The sequence below is a fragment of the Protopterus annectens genome, chromosome 5.part0 (assembly GCF_019279795.1).
Source record: "Protopterus annectens isolate FY-2018-M chromosome 5.part0, PAN1.0, whole genome shotgun sequence".
Lineage (NCBI taxonomy): Eukaryota > Metazoa > Chordata > Ceratodontiformes > Protopteridae > Protopterus > Protopterus annectens.
The window spans coordinates 1,840,663,951-1,840,689,626 of record NC_056735.1 but is presented as its reverse complement, the minus strand read 5'-3'; the positions used below and the strand labels follow the sequence as shown (position 1 = coordinate 1,840,689,626).

At 43.5% G+C, this 25,676-nt stretch overlaps 1 protein-coding gene across 1 annotated transcript in view; it reads left to right on the top strand.

The window, feature by feature from the left end:
- The window catches only part of LOC122802423 (phosphatidylinositol 3,4,5-trisphosphate 3-phosphatase TPTE2-like), a 1,666,738-nt gene that overhangs the window by 1,090,703 nt on the left and 550,359 nt on the right, over window positions 1–25,676 (top strand). The gene's annotated exons all lie outside the window — the stretch shown is intronic.

Genomic DNA, 25,676 nt, shown 5'->3' with positions numbered 1-25,676 from the left:
AAAAAACTGTTTTACATTACAGGATTACAGGTGGCAGTAACAACTTACAATGACCAACACAAGTAGCCACAGTAGCACCCCTACAGTGTCATCCTCCTTGGTAAGATCCGACCATAAAGCGATCACTTTCAAAGTCCCCTGCCCCCCCCCCCCCCCCCCCAGGGTAAAAAAAAATTTTCCAAAGCTGACTGCAGCCTTCTGAGAGCAGATATATGTAGCTTCACAGTCACCATCCCTTTAATTGGGACTAGCACTAATGTCCAGGCCTACACCAAAAAAGTATGTGAGCACCTACATAGCTGCATGGACCCAGCAGTACCTAACAGAACCAAATCATCTTCCTCAAGGAAGAGTAAACCTGTCTGGTGGACAGCAGCAGTACAAAAATCTATATTAAAAGGAAAATAATTGCTGTCCAGGACCAAGAAGGAGCGGGTACCAAGTTGTCAGCAATCTGTCTTTTGTCAGAACAAGCAGATAAGGTCACTGGTGAAATCCTCTAAGGCTAACTTCAGGTCCATATTGGCCACATCCATTAAGGACAATCACAAGGCCTTCTTCACATACGTCTACAATCTCAAAAGTAACACCCAAATATGCTTTGAACTGGTGGTCAAGAACACCACATGCACAAACACTGTAGATATAGCCAACCTGTTGGCAGATGGGTTCAGTGAAAACCACCCTGTCCCCACATCAGTAAACCAGGACATCTCCAAGCACCTGCCCCCCTCCCCTCATCGCCATGGAGCCAATCTTAAATGCCCTCTCAAAGGCAAAAAACACAGCTTCCATGGGACCCGACAACATCCCTGGCTGCATCCGACATGAACTCGGGCAAGAGGTCTCAGCACCATTATGCACCCTATTCAACTAAAGCCTGAGCACAGGCTTCATCCCAGCTGAATGAAGGACAGCCACTGTCCACCGACCCAGGCAATTATAGGCCCATCAGCCTAACTAGCCTGATCTTCAAGGGTATGGAACACATCATCATGGATCTTATAAACAAGGACATTGGGAACCTCCAAACACTTGACCCACACAGTTTGGTTTTGTCAAAGGAAGAGCATGTCTGTTAAACTTGGTCAACTTCTTTGAAGCAGTCACCAAAGCCATGGATGAGGGAAAGACTGTGCACACTGCCTACCTTGACCTAGCCAAAACCTTTGATGCTATTCCCCACTCAGGCATTATAGATAAACTCTCCCAGCTAGGCATCAATTCATATGTTACCAGATGGATAGCTAACTGGCTCACTGATAGGACCCATTCAGTCAAAATAGGGGCAGCCACCTCTAGTAGTAGACTCATAACAAGCAGCATACCCCAAGGATCAGTCTTGGGGCCTCTACTGTTTGGGATATACTTTTCTGAGGTGCAAGCCAAAACCAGTGGTCTGTGACTGACCAAGTTTGAAGATGACTGTAATCTGGGTGCTGTCTTAAATTCCCCTAATGATGTGAACATCCTCCAAGAGGGCCTTACCCAGACTATTGAATTTGATGAAGGATTTCAAGATGGTTATTCAGTGGACTGGTGCCAGAAGCATGACCTCAAACTGAATGCCAAGAAATGCATCATTATCCCCTTTATGGAAAATGGTGTCTCCACTAATTATCTCATTAATAACATGCAAAGCACACAATCAGTCATGAGAGACTTGGGCACCCAGGTTTTTAGCAACCTGACTTTTGACCACCATCTTGCCTCCATTGTATGGAAGGCTTTCTATATGGCCCACCTCATAAGTAAGGGTATTTCATCCAGGAACAAGGAGGTCATAACATCATTGTACTCTTCCCTTATCAGACCCATTATCAAGTACGGTGCCCCCTTTGGCATGTACCTTGCCAAGCACATGCAGCAGCAGGAGAGAATACAGAGGTTCCTGACCAGGAAAAATCCAGAGTCTCAAACACCTGTCCTATACAGGTAGGCTAAAAGCCCTGTCCCTGTACTCAGTCTCATGCAGACTGCTCAGAGGTGACCTGTAATTGACAAATAAAGCTGTCTCAGACCCAGCCTTGATGGAGTTGCTGCATATCCATAAATCAAACTCCACTTGCTCAACCCGCATGCAAGGCCTCAGCCTGGTCTGTGACATTTAATAGAACTTGTTGGTGGGATCAATTTGTGTCCCAAAGACTCCTCCATCTGTAGAATCGACTCCCTCTCCATGTCAAGCAGAGTACCTCACTAGGCCTCTTTAAGAGGAACCTGGATGACTGGATGGAAAACGGAAAATACACCCCTGGTATCCCACATGTGTGTCTGCTGCACAGGGGAAACAGGTGCTGACTTTGTGGGAACATGGTTGAAATTCTTGGCTAGGCTTATAAAGGCCCCCGGGCAAATAGCCTATTATCCTATGAGCCTATGAACGACATTTTCCATATCTTTAAGTGTGAATGGTCTCACAGATGTACAGAAAGAAAGTAGTGAGCTATATTAAAAAATGCAGAGTACAAATAAGTATGCTACAGGAGACATATTTGGAAAGAACTGAGCATTTGAATTTGATGAAGGATTTCAAGATGGTTATTCAGTGGACTGTCTGGGACAAAGCAAAAGGGGCAGTGCTTGTATTAATTGTGAAAGGCACTCCAATAGTGATAGAAGAGGGAAAAAAGATAGGAGATTTTGTAGTGATAAAGGGCTACTGGTAAGGGGAGGGGTTGCTCTTATATGTATTTATATTCCACCTTGAACTGCTGTAGAGCTGAAGAAAATACTAGGAGAAATAATTACCTTTCAGCCGGGAATATTACATATACATATGGACTAGAACTTGATTTGCAACAAAGAGGATACATCTGTGGACCTAGATGGGAAAATATAACAAAAGAGGGTAGATTTTTGAAGAAATTTATGACAGTATTTTGTATGGAAGATGTGAATTCAGTAGGAGTTCGGAGAGAATTTACATTTTATTCCCTAAGGTACAAAAAAGTGGGCTAGGCTACACAAACTATATTTCACAGGAACATGTGCAGTTTATTAAATTAAAATAAAACTATTTCTTATCACGTGCCAATGATAATGGAAACAAAAATGAGACACTGACCCTACTCACCTAACTGTTAAAAGGAGAATAATTGAAGGAGTGGGTAGTGGAAGTTACTCAGTATTTATTAGAGAAGGTAACAATTTTTTCTGAAAATGTAGTTAGGGAGTTGGATAAAATTCCAGTGGAGTTTAAAAATAGGGCAGAAATAAAAGAAAAAGCAAGAAAGGAAGTAACAAGAATTATGTAGAGGGACTGACAAAGGTTAAAGTATTGCAGAATAGGGGGAGTCTCAGAACAAGAACAGGTGCAATTGCAGATTGCTAAAGAGAAAATAAAGAACTGCCTCAATAATATATATAAGTTTAGAAAGATTTCTGTTAAATGATGTGAAGTTGTTCAATCTCGCCGTTCATTCTTTACTGATGGGTTCGGCGCTGATCCAGTGGCTCCGATATGGCCTTTTGCAAAGCTCCAAGGTTTACCAGTAGCTCAAGACCACAAGCCCCTTATCCCATGATGCACTGCTGGAATTACCTCAGATCTAGTTTGTCGCGGTACAGATCTCAGTGGTTCCAGTTTGCTCGAGCCAATTTTCTACAAAAAAACAAGTTCGCAAGTTTATCTAAATTTTTTATATTATTCATTAGATTAGTCTTCAAGATAGTTCTGTAATCTTCTATAAGATCTTTTACCCTTTGTGTGTTTGAATAGTTAGTTTAGTTGTAGTGGCCTCGTGTTCGGCCTGGTTGTTTCTTAATAATATAGATATTGAGATATAGTTAGACATGTTTAGCCAGAGTTGGCCCCTTTTTCTCTTGGGCCTTTGTTAGTGTGTTTTTGATTGTTGTTCTAGTTTATCACTGTTGTTTAGCCTTTTTATCTTGAGCCTCTGTGTGGTTTTTTGTTTGTAATTACTGACCAGCTTTAGGCTGTATTTAGGCTTGTGTGAGTTTGTTTCTGGTGTTAAGCCTAAAGCATTTTTTCCTGTGGATATGTCTGAGGATAAGGACAAACACCCAAAGTCTGGATTCAGGAAATGTCCAGACTGTGGGCAAGAGATGTCTGCAACTGATGGGCACATGCAGTGCATATGTTGTTTAGGTGCTCTGCATTTACAGGAGTCCTGAAGCATTTGCCACTCCTTTTCCTCTAGGGTTTTATTGGAGAGGAAAAGGAAGCTTGTTGATCGAGGCTTGCTGAAGTTTTGAGTGACCAGGATGGGGCCAGCAAGTCCACCAAGTCTTCAAAATCTTTAGGAGACTCCAGGGTTTCTAGAGAGTTGTAAAAGTAAAAAAAAAAAATGGAGGATTCAGGGCCTACAGTTCTGGAGCCGGTATCTGAGAGACCTGTATCTCCACTCCTTCAATTGGCACCGTCGATGCACTCCTCTAGGTCTTCTGTCAGCCTTTCGGATTTGGATATGGACCAATTGGTGCAGAAGCTCTTATGGGCACCAGGCCTTGCTAAATTTTTGTTGGCTCTGACCCTAGTGTCGGAACTGAAGACCATCATCCCGGATTTGACTGGTCTTCCTCCGAGCCATACCAGACCTTCGGAGCCGGAGGGGGGCCGACCTGCTCCGGTGTCATTGGTTCCATCTACTCTGACATCCTCTGCGCTGACTGGGGACGCTAGGAGCTGACCCTCTCCTGTCTGGTCCGAGGAGGATAATCGTACCGACTTGGTGCCGACTCTTCTTCTCAGGGTCTTTGCTCGGATGAGCTCAGCTCCTACCTCTGGCTCGGAGCCCACGGCCTCAGTGTGGGAGGGGCTGGGGGTACCTTCGGGTCCATCAACTCCTCATCGGACCCGTGATGCCTTTGAAGCTATGAGGCGAGCCTTGCCCCCAAAGACATCTTCAACACCAGGTCTGGTCTCTCTTCTTCCCCTAAAGTGCCTGTGTCCACTTCTGCCTCCATTGTCCAAGCCAAGCATAGAGACCCTGAGCTTAAGGTAGCCCCACAGGGCACCCCTTGCTCTTCCGAGACCTCCCCAGAGGTCCACTGAGGAGGTCCCCAGGAAGAGATTGTGCAAGAGTAGACACTTGGACTCCCCACAGGAGTCTTTGACATCTGACACTGACTTGGATGAGTCAGAATGATCCCCCTCTGAGGATGTCTCCTTTGCGGAGATACTCGAGATCCTTGGGCAGAGGGGTGATTGGCAGTCCAAAAGCCCTACTGAGGATGAGTCAGTTCTCCTGAAGGCTTTCGGGTCTCAACCTTCCACTTCTTGTGCATCTCCGCCCTTCGATGAGCTCATGCAGCTGGTCTCTCGGAGGCCGTGGGAGTCACTGGAGTCCATGGAACGTGTCCCTCACAGGCCTAACAAGTTCATTTCTGCCCCAGTGGATAAATTTTTTCTGTCCAAAGGAGTCCCTGTTGATGCCATGGTGGTGGCGGTGGCCACCAAGAAGGAAATGTCTGAGACTTCCTCGTCGATCCGTCCTCCTAACAGAGAGTCCAGGTTCATGGATTGATATGGGAAATGCATGTTTAGTTCAGAGACTTTTACACTCCGATCCCTGAACTATTTGACCCATTTCACCAGACTGCAAAGAGATCTCCTTAAGGAGTTGGGAGATACTCTTCAGGGTACTGTAGCTGCAGGGGCTTCCGATAAAGTTGCTGCCCAGCTTGCTACCCTAAATTCCATTGTGAACTCATCCATGCATCTCATATATGCAGCTAATGGGGCGAGTAGGGCAGCGGGTACAGGAATTGCTCTCAGAAGACATTCCTGGATGCGCTTGTGTTCCTTCGTGGAGCCCTTTGTTTTCATTTGTGAACACCCCTTTTGATGGCTCATCTCTCTCTTGGCCTGAAGTGAAAGAAGCTCTGACCAGGTGTGAACAGGAGGGAAAGACTCTATGCCTTCAGTGTCTGTTTTCCCAGCTCTACTCTTCCTTACCCCAAAGGGGAGGGAAAATGTGGTTCCGAAAAGCCCAAGGAGCCTTTCAGGACACAAGTGGTGAACCCCCCTCTAGGGGCAAAGGAAGAGGGGGTATTAATGGAAGATGCTGCCCTCATGGCAGAGGGGGGGGCCGCAACACCAGGTTAACAGAGATCACTTCTCTGGTCAAACCCTATCAGCGCTCTTGAAAGGAGACCTGACTGTCCTGCTCTGTAGGCAGTCGGGGGTCACTTATCTTTGTACCCAGACGCCTGGCAAAATATAACAAATGACAGCTGGGTACAAAGTATTATTTCCAGAGGGTATTTCATACCATTCTCCACTCCACCCACACCTGCAGGGAGAATCCCAGACGTTCCACCCAGTTACAAGGAACAAGCAACTATAGAGGTCCACAAGTTGCTAGGAAAAAGTCATCCAGCCAGTCCCAGCAGACCAAACAGGATTCGGAACTTACTCAAGATTCTTTTTCGTTCCAAAGAAAACAGGAGACTGGAGACCTGTTTTGGACCTCAGCAGACTCGACCAATTTGTGAAGAAATAGAAGTTCCGGATGGCCACGCTACAGTCCATACTTCCCCTTTTAGGGAGAGACAATTGGATGTGCTCAATAGATCTCAAGGATGCGTACTACCACATCAAAATGGCCATGCCATCCAGAGATCATCTGCGTTTCCAGCTGGGAGCCAATCATTATCAATTTCGAGCCCTGCCCTTTGGTCTTACTACAGCCCCCAGAGTATTCACCAAATGCATGGCAGTGGTCACAGCTCACCTGAGGTGTCTAGGATTCCAGGTGTTTACGTACCTAGATGATTGGCTTCTTACCTCCACCATCCGGCATCAACTGATTCAGGTAAGGGAATACACTCTGACACACTGCAATCACTTAGGCATTACAGTCAACTCAGAAAAGTCTGCTTTGTCGCCATCGCAGCATATCATCTTTATAGGGGCAGAGTTGGACATTTCAGCCACCACTCTGACTGCCAATCGAGAGGGTCTTCTTCATCAGCATGTCGACTCATTGGTGTTGAAGGACAGAGCACCACCAGCAGAAGTTTTAAAAGTATTGGGTTTGATGGTGGCAGTGATCTTGGCCATGCCATTAGCAAGGATGCACATGCGGATTCTTCAGTGGCTGCTAACTCAAAGGTCTTATCAGGAACTCCCAATGAATCACATGATTTTAATTACGAACTCTTGCAAGAGATCTCTCTAGTGGTGGTGGTTGACGTCTCCATGTAACCATAGGACACTCATTTGTACTACCCCCTCCAGTAGCCACTGTGACCACGGACGCTTCCCTGATAGGTTGGGGGGGGGGCATTTTCAGGGAAAGACTGCCCAAGGCACATGGATGGATTGAGTCACATCTGCATATCAATGTCCTGGAGATGAGAGCAGTACTTCTGTTGTTGCAGTACTTCCAGGACTCTTCCTCTAGGGACAATTGCAATTCAGACAGACAATTTGTCAGTGGTCTGGTACTTGAACAAGTCTGGTACATGAACAAGCAAGGCGGGACCAAGTCTTTCCCCTTTTGCCGAGAAGCCCACAGAGTTTGGCAGTGGGCTGTCTCCTCCCAGCGTTTTCCGTTGGCAACACACATCCTGGGGAGATCCCACGTGATTGCAGACAAACTGAGCAGGGCAATCTTATTGCCGCACGAGTCATCCCTCAAACAAGAGATTGCAGACAGGATTTTCTGTAAATGGGGCCAGCCTTGCTTCGATCTTTTTGCCAGTCACATCAACACGAAATGCAGAAGCTACTTTGCCCTGATTCCCCCTCTGGGAGGACCCCGAGAGACGCACTCATAAACGATTGACTCCTGGGTCTCCTTTATGCATTTCCTCCAATCCTGCTAATACCCAGACTTCTACAGAAAGCAAAGTCACTTGGAAGGACTATCATTCTTATAGCCCTCATTGGCCTCGACAGATTTGGTTCCCATTTCTTCATCACCATCTCTGGGAGGATCCATGGATTCTGGACCCAGTTCCGGACCTTCTGACACATCCATTAGGGGACCTCCATCCTTCCTTGCAGTCATTGAGGCTTACAGCTTGGCTGCCCCAGTTCCCCTCATAGCCAGGCTTCATAACATTTCTAATGAGACAAGGCAGATCCTCTTGTCTTCCCATAAGCCGTCCACCAGAAAATTATATCTTGTTAAGTGGTAGAGATTTTCCATATGGGCCTCTAAGCAAAACATTGACCCTTATCAAGCCCCCTTGACGTCCATATTAGAATTGACTATGATCTTTAATAAAGGATCTGCAGCTGCTACAGTTTGGGTCCAGTTGGCTGCTATATCTAACTTTCATCTTGGAGTTGACGGGCTAAACATTGTCCCACAAGTTGTCCAAGGCCTTTCTCAAAGGGACCTTCCACATGAGGCCTCCAGTGAAAACTCCTTATTTTCCTTGGAATCTAAACTTTATGCTATTTCATATAATTCTTCCCCCATTTGAACCAGTATCATCTTGTGATCTCAAATTTTTATCATGGAAAACCATACTTCTGGTGGCTATCACTTCTGCCCACAGTGTGTCAGAACTTCAAGCCTTATCTATCAGCCCTCCTTATTTTGTTTTTCATGCTGCTAGAGTTCGGAATCTAAGATCAACCAAGTCATTGAGTTGCCAGTCTTTTTCCCTAACCATTCCAATAAACTTGAGTATATGCTGCACAAACTTGACGTTCATAGACAGCTCTGATATTATTTGGATAGAACAAAAGATGTTCGAAAATCAGACCAGCTCTTTGTATCCTTCTTTGAAGCCAGAAAAGGTAGACCATTGGCTAAAACAACATTTTCTAAATGGTTATCTGATTATATCACCTTTGTTTGTTCAACTGCTAATATGCCCTTACTACACAAGATTAAAGCTCCATTCTACCAGGTAGTTTCTACATCTTCTGCATTCCAAGCCAAATTGCCACTTGATAACATTTGTGCTGCTGCCACTTGGTCTAAACCTCATACCTTTATCATTCATTACAAAGTTGATAAGGCCTCCAGGGACAGGGCTTCCGTTGGGTCTATGGTCTTGATGAATGTACTCCCGTGATCCACCCGAGATTGAGGGTGCAAGGGATGCTACCCATCAGTAAAGAATGAACAGCGAGATTGAACAACTTCACATTAAGAAGTTATGTACTCACCATAATGTTCCATGTGAGTTGTTCCATCTTGCCTTCATTATAGGTTCATAGGTTCATACTAGGCTATCTGCCCGAGGGCATTTACAAGCCTAGCCCATAGTTTTGTGGCTTACGCCATCCCTTTAGTATGGGGAACTATACCCATTATTTTGCTGTGCCTCTGTCGAGCAGTGACACTGAGGTAATCCCTGGGTTATATCTGCGATCTCCCATCCATTGGTCAAGATTTCTCTTGAACAAGGCCAGCGAGGTGCTCTGCCTCACATATACCGGAATTTTGTTCCACAGCATAGGGAGTCTTTGGGTGATGAATCTATCCCTCCAGCACGTCCTATTAATAGCCGTGTCGAGGTTTAAGTCTCCCGCCCTTGTGGCTCTGATGGATCTAGATTTTTTGAGGTGAAGCATATTCATCAAATCTGGGTTTGACATGGCCTTGTATGTTAGGCAAAGGTCACCTCTGAGCAAGCGGTAGGCGACTGAATAGAGCTGGAGTTCTTTCAGTCGGGCAGCATAGGACAGATGTTTGAGACCCTTTGTCCTTTTGGTGAGGAACTTTTGTGGCCTCTCCAGCTGCTGCAAGTGTCGGGTCAGATACATTCTGAATGGGGCATTGTACTCCATCATTGGTCTGATGAGTGATGAGTAAAGGGAGACTATGACCTCCCTTGATCTAAATGAGAATCCCTTCATGATAAGGTGGGCAATGTAGAAGGTCTTCCTAACTACTTTAGCTACATGGGTGTCGAATGACAGACTACTATCAACCTGGGTCCCCAGGTCCCTGATAACTTCTTCTGTGCTCAGTGGATTGCCACCTATTTGGTAGCTAGGGGTAACCTTGTTTTTCCCGAAGGGTATGACTATGCATTTTTTGGCATTTAACTTTAGGCCATGGCTCTGGCACCAGTTATCCGTTTCTGTGAGACCCTTCTGAAGGATATCTGTGTCAGATGTGTTTTCTACTATGGCGCCCAGTTTGCAGTCATCTGCAAACTTTGTCAGCCATAACCCTCCTGTGTTTGCTTGTACTTCGGAAAAGTAGATGCCAAACAAGAGTGGGCCCAGGACTGAGCCCTGTGGTACACCACTTGTGACAGGCTTTGAGTCTGACATGGCGCCAGCAACTCTGACCCTGTGGGTCCTGTCACTCAGCCAGTTTGCAACCCATCTTGTGATGTATGGGTTAACATTTAAGCTGATGAGTTTTTCAATGATACCCGAGTGGGGTATTGTATCGAAGGCCTTCGCCAGATCGAGGTAGGCTGTATGGACTGCCTTTCCCTCATCAATGGCTTTGGTGACTGTTTCGAAAAAGTCAACCAAGTTTAGAAGGCATGATCTGCCTTTGACAAAGCCAAACTGGGATGGATCCAAAGTCTGCAAATTCCCTATGTCTTTATTTATGAGGTCCATTATGATCCTCTCCATGGCTTTGCAGATAAGGCTTGTCAAGCTAATGGGCCGGTAATTTCCAGGGTCGGTGGAGGCACCGCCTTTGTGAAGTGGGACCACAGTTGCAGTGCACCACTCCCTGGGTACATATCCAGAGGTAAGACTATGATTAAACAGCTGTCCTAGCTGTGGGTTTAATTCCTCGTTGAGTTCGTGGAGCACACAGCCGGGGACACCATCAGGTCCCATGGATGCTGTGTTTTTTGCTTTGGAGAGAGCAGTTCTCACTTGGGCGTTGGAGATGTTTGGGGGGCTGCAATCGCTTGGTATAGATATCTCTCCTTTGGGAGTTTGCACTGAACCTGTCAGCCAGTATGTTGACAATGTCTGTAGGATCAGTAATCTTCACATTATTTTGAACTAGTTCTGAGCATATCTGGGAGTTTCCTCCCAGGTTTCTAACATAGCTAAAGAAGGCCTTATGATTGTCTTTTGAGTCTTTAGCTATTTTTCTCTCAAAATTTGCTTTGGATGATTTTATGAGAGCTCTTAGTTTTTACTTATAGTGATCAAGGGTGTCTTACCTTTTAAGGATTTTGCTCTATCTTGTAGTAGCTTCCTCCTTTTGTTGTAGAGTTTGTTTATGGCTGGGGTCCACCAGACTGGACGCTTGCCTTTGGTACAAAGAGTCTTTGTTTTGCTTGGGATTGCCTTATCCATGCAGTCCTGCAGGTGCTGGTAGAAGGCATTTGTAAGTGATTCAGCGGCTTGAGTACTGTTTTCCGCTGTCTCGGGGCCTTAAAGGAGACCACACTAGTCTTTAGAAGTGTGAAGTCTGCTTTCGAGAAGTTCTTTACTGTGGTCTTTTTTATTTCAGGTGGGGGTGGGATGAGGACCTCCAGCGAGATTAGTTTGTGATCTGATCTCACCAGTGAGGGGTATACTTCCGGTGTTGAACATTGTGCTCCCATGTTCGTGATGATGAGATCAAGTATGTTTTCTCCTCTTGTGGGGATGGTGACTAGTTGTTCCATGGCATTTGAGTTTACGTCCCTCCCTCCATCCCCCACCTGGCTGATAGTGGACCTAGAGGCTGGTCTCATCCTGGTTACTAGAGTCTTCGTCCTCTCTATGGGAGGGTAATTCTCTTACATGGATAATAGTGCACGCAGCAAACAAGATCTGAGGTAATTCCAGCAGTGCATCATGGGATAAGGGGCTTGGTCTCGAACTACTGGTTAAACCTTGAGCTTTGCAAACGGCCATATCGGAGCCGATGTATTGGCTCCGAACCCATCAGTAAAGAATGAAGGCGAGATGGAGCAACTCACATGGAATGTTATGGTGAGTACATAACTACTTATTTTTGATAACTCCAGAGCACAAAAACTAAGTACAATGGCTCAGGCAACAGAAAGCAAAACGAGGTGTTGCCAAGCTTATGGAACCTGTAACAAAAAAAAAAAAAAAACAGAGACCCTGTAGTGGTATTAGAAATATTTCAGAAAATTTATGAAAGTCTGTATAAAGCAGAGAAATATAGAAATCAAGAAAAAATACAAATGGAAATGTTTATGGAAGAATTAAATATGCCAAGGTTAGAGGTAGATGACTCAATTACTAACAGGACAGGAGGAGATGAGATAAAATTGGTGATGTATCACCAAGCTACTGGAAAGTCCCCAAGAATAGATGTTATTCCTGTGGAAGTTTGGAAGCTGGGAGCGAAGAAAGTGATAAAGATTTGTAAGATGTTCATCGTGTTTCACTGTTGCAGTCATTACACTTGGGTTATCCTGCTGGCAGGCTACCCGCTGTCGGCCTGAATTCCAAAGTCCTGGTCCAGCGTCAGTTGCTGTCGCCTCTTCCCTGACGTCATTGCGCCAGGGGTATAAAAGATGCAGCCGACGCCATTTTCTCCAGTCTTTCTTGCCACGTGGTGCCTGAAGCAAAAGCAGTTCGCAAGTGCCAGTCGGCCAACTCCTGAGATTTTCGAAATCAAATTTCAGATCAGAAGTCTTCAGTAAAGCTAAGTACCCCGTTGGGGAAATGTTTTTCTTGCTCTAGACCGATGTCAGAAAAAGTTAATTGTATTTCTTGTGGGAAGCAGTATTCCTTGCCTAGGCCCTGACCACGACGTTGCTAGTTGTCGGTTTTGTGATAGATTTAACCAACGCACTATTAAGCATCGGTACGATTTTGCTTTTCATTATTTTGGCAGAAGGTTTAAATACATAATGCCATCGGAACAACCAATGACCTGAATTCATAAAAAAACGCATGGATAAAAACAAGGACAAGCATCCGAGTTCCAAAACAGACGAAGCCTCTTCTAGGCCAGTCGCCGGTGCTCAGTGAGGTGCTTTCGTAGCCCCTGACTCCCGCTACCTCAGAGCCACAGGCCACCTCTGACTCCCTCGTGGAGACAGCTAGGCCTCTGGATACTCAAGGTATTGGCCCTTCGGAAATGAATCCCTCAGATGGGTCCGAAGCCACTGAGCAGGCATCGGCTTCTGAGGGTATCTTTAGACCTACACAACTTTATATAAAGCCTACTTCAGCATCCAAGACAAAGTCAAAAACACTTTTAAAGACAAGGAAACCAGTACAGCATTCTCCAGGACAGGCTTCTATGCCCAAGAAACAGATGCTCAAAATGGCCGAAGACCTAATTACTTTGATCAGGGGTTCCCATCCCCCTCCTGATAAGAGGCCTAGGCAAGACACTGAATATGATTCCTCTGATCAGGTTTCTATTTCCTCAGATTCTTCTTCTGATGAGGGATATTCTGTTCCTCCCTATGAGGGTTCTGATGCTGAAGATTCTATTCCTTCAGCTTCTCCTCCTGAGGACTATTCTTTTGGGGAAACCCTGCATACCATGAGGGAGCATTTCCATTGGGAGAGCCAGGATTATTCCGACTCTAAGAAAAGACTTGGAGACTTTCTTTTACTTGCACAGACCTCTTGCAATTCCCCCTGTACTAGACATTGTAGATGATGTTTTTTCCAAGTCCAGCCTGTCTCCAGACTCTCTACCTCCTGCCCCTGTTAAGCCGGACAGATACTACAGGGTCCCCGACTCCCATAAATTTCTTTACAAAAACCCTGCTGCTGACCCAGAAACTATCTCACAGGGTTCCAAAGGGGTCAATGCAGCTTCTGACAAAAATCCTGTCCCCTCAGACAGAGATTCTAGGGCTTTGGACAGATGGGGGAAGAAAGTTTACACTTCTGCTACCTTGGCTGTAAGGGCTTTAAATTGTCAGTTTCATATGCTCAAATATCAGCAATACTTAATGTCTTTGTTAAAACAATAAATGTTGACAAACTCAATGTTCTGAGAACAAAGATTTGCAGGATTTATTGCATGCAACTGAACAAGTGGGAAAACATACTTTGCAATGTGGCTGTGACTCGCCAGAGGCCTCGTGCAGGGCCGCTGTTACAGGTTCTTTTATTAGAAGGCATGATTGGTTAAAGGAACAGAATCTGCCTGATCATGTTAAAGCAAAATTATTGGATGCTCCATTACAGCATGATACTTTGTTTGGTGTTAAGGCAGAGGAGGTGTTAAAGAAAATGGAGGATAAGGCAAAATCTATGCAGACAGTAAAGGATTTCTTACAGGTACAGCCACCCAGATTTAGCAGGAACTAGCCCTCTAAGAATTGGTCCTTTCCAGTGTCAGACCACAAAGAGGCAGATTCAGATGCCCTAGAGGCAGGTAACAGCCCCAGGGCTCATACAGGCCCAAACAATGGGGTGCGTCTACCTCCAAATGCGGAGAAGACAAATCACAGCCTTATAGAAAACAGTCCCAATGACTTCCCTCTGCCAATGCCAAGCACTTATTTTTTGGCAGCTCCCTCATGGGGAAAGCTAGCACTTTTTTCACAAAACTGGCACAAGATCACCCAGGACAAACGGGTCTTAAATATAGTCTCTCAGGGTTACAGGTTCCACTTTCACACACTTCCAAAGGCAAAAGGCATGCCAGACCTGCCACACAGTCAGTGGCAAGAGGCACAAAAACAAGTTTCATCTCTCATGGACATGGGGGCTATTCAGCCAGTGCCACACCAAGAGCAGGGACAAGGATTTTACTCAAGACTTTTCTTAGTACCAAGAAAGGACAAAGCCTGGAGACCAATTCTGGACCTGTCTATTCTAAATACTTTTCTGGACGTCCCAAAATTCAAAATGTTGACTCTACAGCAGCTTCTGCCCATGCTGGACAAGAAGGCTTGGCTTGTAACTTTGGACCTCAGAGGCATACCTGCATGTCCCAATCAGACAATCTTGCAGAAGATACCTCAGATTCATAGCAGGCTCACTGCACTACCAATTCTCTGCACTGCGGCTTATCTACTGCGCCCAGAGTCTTCACAAAATGCCTGGCACCAGTAATTGCATTTTGCAGACAAAGAGGAATTCAAATATACCCCTACTTGGACGACCACCTTATTCAAGCAAAGGACAAAGATACTCTGCTACAGCATCTGGCATTTGTAAAAAGATTACTAATATGCCTAGGGTACACAGTAAACGAAAAGAAATCAAAACTAGTACCCTCTCAAGAGATAATATTCCTGGGTGCAAGCTTAAATACAACTGCCCAGATGGCGTATCTCACGCCAGACAAACAAAGGCATCTGACTTCTTACTTCAAAGACATGGCAACAAAGACCCAGTTGTCTGCAAGAAAAATTCTGCAGGCTCTGGGCTACATGGCATCCTGCTTTCTTCTAATTCCATATGCAAGACTGCATATGAGGAAATTACAATGGTATCTAAAAAGTGTTTGGACTCAACATTGCCACAGCCTGGAAACAGTAATTACTCTCATTCCCTGCCTGCAACAGGAATTTCAATGGTGGGCACAGGCCTGTCACCACAACAAGGGACAGCCATTCACCTTACCCACTGCCAGGAAACACTAACAACAGATGCATCAGATTATTCCTGGGGGGCGCACATGGCAGGAAAATGTATTTAGGGCACATGGCCCCCAAACTGAATGCATCTTCATATCAATCAAAAAGAGATGCTAGCTGTACAAAATGCCTTGACAGCCTTCAAGGACCTACTTCATCCAGGCCAACTGCTGATAAAGACAGACAATACTACAGTCATGTGGTACATAAGCAAGGGGGCACACATTCCTACCCTCTCTGCAGGCAAGCCATGACTTTGTGGAACACAGCATTGACTTATCAAGTGCATCTGCAAGCACAGTTCCTGCCAGGAAAGACAAATACTTTGGCAGACGAACTAAGCAGAAACCTCATGGATCCTCATGAGTGGAAACTGGTCCCACAAATATTCAACATAACAGGGAAATGGGGATGCCCAGACATAGATCTATTCGCTTCCCCTCACAACTGTCCGCTACAGAGATTCTGCACTCAGACTTATCACAAGTAAGCATGGAAAGTGGACACCCTTTCATTCAGCTGGAAAACCCTTACAGTATATGCCTTCCCTCCTCTGCCTCTCCTCTCCAAGGTACTCCTAAAGGTCAGACAAGAGAAGCCAAAAATGATACTGATTGCCCCAGACTTGACCACGCCAGCACTGGTACCCAATCCTAAAGAGTTTGTCTCAAGGCCCAGCCTGGACATTGGCTCTAATACCTCATTTACTGACCCAACAGAACAATCGGATCCTGCACAGCCAACTCAGAACCCTAAATCTGGCTGCATGGCGAATAATGTAATCATTCAGAACACACCTCTCACTAAATCTGTTATGGATGTTATTTTGGAGGCCAGGAGGCCCAGCACCAGAAAATCTTATGTAGACAAATTGAAGAGATTCTGTGCTTGGAACCAAGTGCAGGGAAATGACTCGCTAAAACCCAAATATTCCTCAGATTTTGCAATACCTAACTGAGATGCTGGACAAAGGCCTATCCTTCTCATCAATTAAGATCCATGCCTCTGCCATTTCAGCTCATTACAATACGGAACCACCTATTTTCTCTCATCCACCGCTAAGATAATTTCTCAGAGGGGCCAAAAACACAAGACCTCCAAGGAGAGCTCCACTACCTACATGGGACCTCAATTTTGTCTTGGAAAAACTCATACTGCCTCCTTTTGAGCCTGCCAATACAGCAGAGATAAAGTACTTGTCATGGAAAACCGCTCTTCTCCTAGCAATAACTTCAACAAGAAGCATCTCAGAGTTACAGGCACTAATGGCTGTGGAACCTTTTATTATTTTCCATCAAGATAGGGTTTCTCTAAGGACAAACCTGACATTTATGCCTAAGGTAGTGTTCACCGTGGCTCTTAACCAAACCATACATTTGCCTACCTTTTATCCAAACCCACAGAATAAGCGGGAGAGACTTCTGCATACTTTGGATATACACAGACAGCTACGCTTTTATTTGGACAAGACTAAAGCCTTCAGAAAGACTGAGCAACTCTTAGTGGCATATACTGCAGGTTCCCAAGGAACAGCCATTTCAAAACAGACCATTTAAAAATGGATAGGCCACTGCATTCGTTTCTGCTATTCACAACATGGCAAATCAGTGCCCAAGGGCATTAGGCCACATTCTACCAGAGCAGCAGCCACTTCAGCAGCCTTCCTCAGAGGAGTACCAACCAAGGATATCTTGGAGGCTGCAACATGGACTTCAGTGCACACTTTTACAAAGCACTACCATTTACCTCTCTACTCTAAATCCAGTGCAGGCTTTGCCACTGCAGTTCTGCAGGGCCTCATAGCCACTCCAAACTCTATTTAGGCCCAGCCGCCCAACCTCAGCTTTGGGATTCAACCCAAGTGTAATGACTGCAACAGTGAAACACGAACATAGTACAGTTGTGTACCTAACATAAATGTAGATGTTCGAGTGTATTCACTGTTGCAGTCCAGGTTACCCTCCCAACATCCCCCTATTTTCTTTGCTGGGACTTATCTGTACCTATCTATTCTATACAACCTATGTGGTGTATTTGCTTGTAAATGAAGGTTATGTGCATGCTTTTGTATGATCATAGTTTTTACAGCCTACCCTTTTGGGGGCACCTGACATCTGGGACAAGAAAAACTGAAGAAAATGGCGTCGGCTGCATCTTTTATACCCCTGACGCACTGACATCCGGGAAGAGGTGACAGCAACCGACGCCGGACTAGGACTTTGGAATTCAGGCCGACTGTGGGTAGCTTGCCAGCAGGAAAACCCAAGTGTAATGATTGCAACAGTGAATACACTCGAACATCTACATTTATGGTAGGTACACAACTGTACTTTTTTGTTTAACAGTATTTTAAAAGGAGGAGAAGCACCAACATCCTGGAAGAAAGCAGTGGTGGCTGTAATACATGAAGACAGTAAAGACCAACCATATCCAGCTTTATTATTTGCCCATTTCAATTCTAAACCATGATTATAAAGTGGTTGTCTATAATGGCTAAACGAATGGCAAAGGTAATGCAAACATTGATAGATATGGATCAGTTTGTCTTTGTGGAGAGTAGCAAACATTTGACGACAGTAATAGAACAATGATCCTGGTTTGGCACCTATGTCTTTAATGGACATAGGTAGCCTGTAATCGGTTCAACTTCCATGCATCTGCTTGTAAATGTTTCATCTTCCAAGTTCCTGCATACACTTATCAAAGGTACCAGAACTTGTCAGAGGTTTGTGATGCATGGCTAAGCTTAAAAAAGCCCTTCTGGTCATTAGCCTAGTACACACCTATGAACCTATGACAATAGAAGGTAACAGGGATAAGGGGATAAGAAGAAGAAAATGGCAGCATGAAAGTTGGAAAAAGATGGTTAGCAACTCATAGTGCCATTAAGTTTGAACCCCCAAAAATTAACTAGCTCTGCAGTGGAGGAGTTCTGAAGTGCAATACACGAAGGTCAAGTTGCTTGAAAGATCTCACACTTTTCCAGTTTCACTTCCTTGTACTCACTGGTCATTATTAGTGGCTGAGACCAGCCATATGTTATTGCCACCCGCAAACTCTTAAATTCCTCTCAGTATTTGTTGACATTTGCTTACCAGGAGATTCCTACTGGATAATTGTATCCTTTTGCAGTAGAGGCCCTGGTAGAAAAGCTACCAGTGGTGTGTACCACAAGGCTCTGTTCTGCCCCCCCCCCCACTGTTTGGAATCTATTTCTCAGAAGTCTGGGTGAAAATTGATAGCCTGTGGCTTACCAGGTTCACTGATGACTGTAAACTGGGTGCAATCATTGAGTCCCCCAACGATGTTGACATACTACAAAAGGGTTTTATAGACAAATGACTGGTGCCAAATCCATGAACTTAATGCATTTTTTTGCATTTAGTTTATTATCCCTTTTGGCAAAGGGGGAAGTCCCTGCAAATCACAATATTAACAGTACCCCCTTCATTTAATACCCTATGGTGAGAGATTTGGGAAGACAGGCTGATAGCAACCTTAATTTCAATCACCATGTGTCCACAATGGTAAGAAAGGCCTTCTATGTTGCACATTTCACAAGTAAGGGCATCTCATCCAGAGCTAAGGATGTTGCAACTCCCCTGTACTCATCCCTCATCAGACTACTAATAAAGTACACTACTTCCTTCTGTATGTACCTCACCAGAAACCTGCAGCAGCTGGAGAGACCTCAGAGGTTTCTCACCAGGAAAATTCAGGGCCTTCAGCACATGACCTATATGAACAGACTGAAAGTCCTGTCACTGTCTGTATCTTATAGGCTACTGAGAGGCAACTTGTGCTTGGCTTACAGAGCAGTCTTGGACCCTGCCCTAATGGAAATACTGCATATCTGCAAGCCAAATAGGACAATATTCACTGTCCCTAGGGATCTTAACCTTACTTGCGATATTAACAGAACATGCTGTAGAGACAGCAATGTCTCCCAGAGGATGCCACTCCTCTGGAGCAAACTCCCAGTTCACATAAAGTAGAGCTCCTCAGTGACCCTATTTAAGCATAACTTAGACAACTGGATGGGAGACTGTAAATTCACCCTGGGGGTGTCCCCTATGTCCCTCTTGGATAAGGGCAGTCGGTGCTGATCACAGACTTGCGATGCAAATATAGACCATGCAACTTGGTCAGTAAGGGAACAAGGGTATGACATGATTAGGCTTATAGAGGCACTAGGGCCAATAGCCTAGTAACCTCCTATGAACCTAGGAACAAAAGGACAGAAAATCCATTTACATAGATGAAAACTGACATTGTATTATAATATGCTGCAAACACACACATTAACACAAATTTAAGTACACAAATGACCTGTTGAATAATACACAAATACCATCATTAAAACTAGTTTAGTGCAGTATCATGTAGTATTGAAGCATGTTGCCATGTTATAATGGTGAGAGTTTTACTCGCTGATAAAGCAAATGTCAGAGATGAACAATAGTGCATAAGTAATAAGTAGTAATAAGTGTAGTAGATGTGGGAGACAGGAGATATGAGTAAAGGCAAAATTAAGAGTAAGGAGAGTAAGAGAAATAAAAGCATAGAAAAGTGGAGAGAGAGGCGGTATTAGAGGAGAAGGAGCTGAAGCTTTTAGCCAGGAGAGAGCAGTATGTGCAAAGCCAAGAGTCCGAGAGGAATTCTTTTAGTTGCAGTTTAAATTAATAAACAGTATGGATTCCCCTTATTGGTACAGGGATTGTACTCCAGATTTTTGCTACTCCGTGTGAGTATCGACTTTGCAGTTTTTGTAAAGCTTATTAGATGTCTAGGTGATTTTTGTCAGAAGATTGAACATGTGATTAGGGAGTTAGCGGTGACAAATTGTACTTGTAGCTGGGCATGAAATGGGATTAAATATAATTTTGTATGCTAAGGGAAGTTGTGTATAATTTAGCTGGAAGAATAATTCTACCCAGTTTAGAGTTTGCAGTGCAGAGTAGTGATGTGTTTTATGACTTGTATTAGCTGCAATTCTAGCTACCTTGTTTTAACACTATATTTGTTTAGATTTTAGAGTGGCTTGAAAGTTGATCAAAATGGAACCATATAATGAAGAGGGAAATGGGTATTAGTGGCAGGAGTAATGCTGGTGGATGCAGTAAGAAATTTTTGGGCTCTATGTAGCATTCCTATTTTGTGATTTTTGCTCTGTATGTGGAAGTCATATTTGTGACTGACATCTATTTTAACTCCCCGGCAGTTTTGTATGGGGCATGACTTCAATTTGGCATATTGTTTAGGGATGTGATTTTAAAGTTGTTTCTCATGAGTAAGTGATTTGGGGAAAAAATAAAAGGACTTTTTGTTGGATTAGGAAGAGATGGTAATTACAAAGCCAGTTTTCAGTGGAGTTAAAGGCTGTTGTATAATCTTTTCTAAATGTTCTAGATTGTTTGAAAGGTAATAAGAGCAGAATCATCTGCATGCTGCATAAGAGATGCTTGTAGTATAGAGGTAGGAAGATTTTTTTATAAAGATATTAAATAGAAGATGACCAAGGATAGACCCTTGTGTGACACCAGTAACGGTTTGTAGATAAGGGGAAAGGGTAGAATTCCATTTGACTGCATGATAGTGTTCTGACAAGTAATTAACTACTGAAAAATAGGTTGTGAAATACCCATTGTGGACCATTGCAGTAGGAGTTTTTTTATTGTGAGACAGTGTTAAAAGCTTTTGATAAGTCGTCAACTGTAAAAGCTAGGGGACTTGTGCTATGGGCAGGTCTGCAACCATGTTGAGTATCAGTTAGTAATTGTTCCTTTTTTAGGAGGTGCTGGAGTGGTTGTATACAGGTACATTTTTCCAATATCTTTAAAAGGGGGGGGGGGTAAGTTTGCAATGGGTCTGAAATTGGATATCTCAGCAGAAATGTCCCCTTTGTGGACTGGGAGGATGTGGCATTTTTTTCTAGATGGTAAGAATATAGGATCCCTGTACTGACCTATTTATATGGGTGAAAACTGGATATACAATACAGTGTTAGCAATGCTGAGATATTCTGCAGGAAGGTTATCTGCACACAGGGTAAGCAAGGTTTACATTTGGATATTTTTTTATGAAGGAGTAAGCAATTGGTTTTAGTGTGAGGGTGGCTGTAACAGTGGATGGGCATAGACATGAGTAAGGAAAAGATGCATTGGTAAGAGCAGCTATACTGTCAATGAAGTATAAGTTAAACGTGGTGGTAGTTTCTAAGAGGGAGTTATTGGGACAAGGGTTAGACATTGTTAGTTCCTGGGTGTAAAATATGAGCAACCAGAATTTTTTTGTGTTATATCTATTGTAATTTTGTAAATTATAATCGTATTGTTGCTCAACAAGGTTGACTTGCTTTTTTTGGTGCAGTCATGAAAGTTCTGAGAAAATAGTGACTCACTGGTCAAGATCACCACCTGATAGCTGCAGGGTGCTGTGTTGAATCCTACCCTTTGATCTTTGTGTGTGTTCACTTTGCATATTCGCCCTTTGGCTGTATGAGTTTTCACTGGCTGCTATGTATCCATACACCTAAAAATGTTGGCTGAGTGACTATAAACTGTCTGTAGTTGTATACTTTTATAGGTTTGTACTATGTTGACAACCACTGGGGACATTTTAAGCCTAGCCATACATCACAAATCTGTGGCAAGTCCTAAGACCCTTGGTAGTGTAAGCAGAGGCTTGGGAGATGAAACATTTACAAGTAGGGGCCTGGAAGATGAACCATTTGCAGATTGCCTGTATCACTAGAGACATAGGTGCCAAGCCAGGGGTGAATTTCCATTTCCCTATCTGGTTGCCCAGGTTACAGTTGGTTTGGGGAGGAACTATTCTTCACATAGATAAGGGGGAGCCTGTTCCAAAGAGGAGACAATCTGTGGGATGTATACCTGTCTTTCCAGCAGGTCATATTTATATCACAGGCAGTCTTTAGAATGGGTAATTTTGGTGCTGTTTGTTTTGAGGACATGCAGGGAATACATCAGAGTGATGTCCAGTGATGCCTTGTATGCCAACCATAGATCTCACCTCAACAACCTGTAGGAGACAGAACAGAGTAGGGCTTTGAAATGGTCTGCATATATGTTATTTACTCCCTGTGTATTCTTTTAGTGGTGAACTTTTATGGACATTCCATTTGTTGGATTTGCCTGGTTAGGTGCATACCAAAAGGGGCATTGCATTTAATGAGAGGGTCTGATGAGTGCTGAATACAGTGGGACAATGACCTCCTTGAACCTAGATACCATACATTTGTTTTATAAGTTGCAGAACATAGAATGATTTCCTTACTACATTGACATGTGATGGTCAAAGGCTAGATTACTGTCTAAATGTATCCCCGAGTCCATTATTACTGGATCAACTCTTAGGGTTGTGTTGCTAATTTGGTAGTTACCAGGTGTGGCTGACTTCCAGAAGTTTACAATTATGCATTTCTTGGCATTTCATTTTAGTCCATGGCTCTGACATCAGTTATATGTCTGTGTCAGCCCATCTTGGAGAATATTAGTCTTTGTGGGGTATTCTTTGGCTGCTCCTAATTTGAAATCACCTGCAAATATGGTCAGTTAGAAGTCTGTGATGTTGACCTTGACTTCAGAGAAGTAGTTGCAGCAGTCCTAGGACAGACCCCTGAGGGACTGTGCTGATGACAAGCCTTTTTGTAGAGATAGACACCACAATTCTAACTTCCTGGATCCTGTCCGTGTGCCAGCTGGCTTTCCACTGGCTGATATAATGGTTTATACCTAACCTCTTGAGGTTGTCAATGATGACTTGAGTGGAATGTTATGTCAGATGCCTTGGCTATGTCACGGTAGGCAGTGTGAACCATTTTGTCCTTTTCCATTGCTTTGGTGACTTCTCTAAGTCTGCCATGTTGAGTAGGTATGACTTACCCTTGACAAAACTAAACTGGATTGGGTCAGGTGTCTGGAGGTTTCCTATGTCATTAGTGATCATTTCCATGGCTTTGCATATGAGACTAGTGATTCTTGTGGGTCAGTAGTTTCCAGAGTCCATAGATGGCTCACCTTTGTGCAAAGGGATGACTGTTGCCATTCTGTATTGGTGAGTCATGAAACCTGTATGACAGCCCCTCCAGGTGGCTCTGGCAGAATTCCATTAGGAAGGCATGGCAAGAAGAACCAAGGAAAAAAACTCATAATGGAGCTGAAGACCCTTAAGTAGTCAGCTGCTGCAGTTTGTTTTTTTGCAAACCACCTTGAACTACCAGTATAAAATGCTATATTACATTTGCTTTTTAAGCTTTAGAAATGAAAAATTATTACATTTTAAATGATAGTTCATTGTGTTATGTGGCAAGAAGTATGTAAAAGGTCATTTGGAAATAAAGCAAATGCTGACCAAATGGGAGTAAAATGGATTGAGAAAAGCAAATCTGTTTTTTGTTTACTTTTTGCATACACATTCTTTACATGTCATCTTTTGCAATACTATACCTGCTTATTCAGTTTTAATTTAACACACAAAAACCATGTGCCATCAGTGCAAGAATAAAAGTTTATGTACTGTTTTTGCTGTAAAAAAGCACAAGATAAGATTGATTACTGTCCATAAGGTAAATGCTTAAGGAAAATAACGTGGCTGTGTCCTTTAGTGCACAAAATAAGTACAGGAAGTCTTGCTGCGGATACATTATTTTTATGAGTGATGCCCATTCATTCTCATTGTATACAAGTTCTTTTGAGGTATTGACATTGTAGAGTGCTATGCTATTACTGTATGAATATCGAATGAAATGAAGGGGTCAGAATTGAAAACTAAAGTAGGAAACCCAGCCAAAACATTTCTGTCCCAAGAAAAGTTGTATGTAGTTGTGCAAGTGGTAGGAAGTTCTGTTAATGACACAAACCTTTTGACTGAAGCATGGGGTAATTTTGTAACCTGAATCCACAGGTGTATCAGGGACAGCCTTACATGGCCGTGGTGACAGTAGAAAGCAGAAACACTGGGTGGGTAGCAGTAATGTGTTACTAAGGTATGCAGTGCCTGCCTTTCATTTTTTTAAACACATTTTAGGAATAGTTAAAATTATGAAAGTTTAAAAATGTCATTGCTTTCCTTCATTTTTACCAAGTGATTTCTACTTTATGGCACAGGCATTGATACCTTGTACATTCAATGGGCATATATTTGTGTTTTACTCTGTAGAGAATCAATGTGAAGTTAAAAACAGATTTTGGTGAACTGTTAACAGGCGACTGGCATCCTATTACCGCTTGTTACTGGTGAGCTAAAGCTAGGTGTGTGTTTCTTACTATCGATATATAATAGATGCCAGGGCTATGGTCATGTGTCAGCCTTTCCCTTTCCATTATTCATGGTGTTTTTCTTCCATTTGCCTTCTGCCCTGAATGTGCTTGCTTAGACTGATGCAGTTTTGCAGATTGCTTCAAGGGAGAAGAGTTCTATAATTATGATGCCATCTCTTCCAATTTGACAATTTATAATGTATTTATTTATTTGCTTTTGTTAATGGGAAAGTCTGCCATTCTGTATTGACTAGATAACCATTTTCAGTGAAGGCTGGGGGACAAAGGCTCTGGTATACACGCAACATATTCAGGTTCAAAACAGTCTTAAGAATCAGTTTAATAAAGTTGTGGAATGTTCACACAGTGATCCGGAGTTCAGAATATATGCTTTCAAAAAAAAAAATCACAACATATTGAGAATGAAACAATCATTATCTGAATGATGGTAATGCAATAGCAAAGTATTTCCACAGTGTTAGAGTTCAGGGAACAGTACTTAGATTTGACGATAGAGTAGGCATGGATGTTTAGGCGTGCAGAGAGATAAAAGATGGTGGCATGTTGGGAAAAAAGACAAGAGGAGGGAAAAGTAATAGGGATTTTGAGTGGTTGTTGAGGGGAAAGGAGATCAAGAGAGTTATAGGAGAAAAAAGAAAAAAAAGTGGTGGACTTCGGGGCTGGAAGTAAAAAGAGTTAGTCTGTGGGTAAAGTACATTTGCTTAGTTTATTTTTCTGCAGATAATCTTTTATAGAATTTTGAGGTGTTGTAGATGGCTCAAGAGTATGTTTTGGCTTGGGACTTCCAAGATGGTTATACACTAAGTAACAGCTTAATTTCAACTCTCCCAGTGTGAAAACAGAAACTTAGAAAAGAGAGACAGTCGGCTAGTCTTTCTGGGTAAATTTCAGTAACTGACTAGCTGAGTGCACTGCCTGGGTGCCAGCAAAGAAGAAATTCTGAGAACC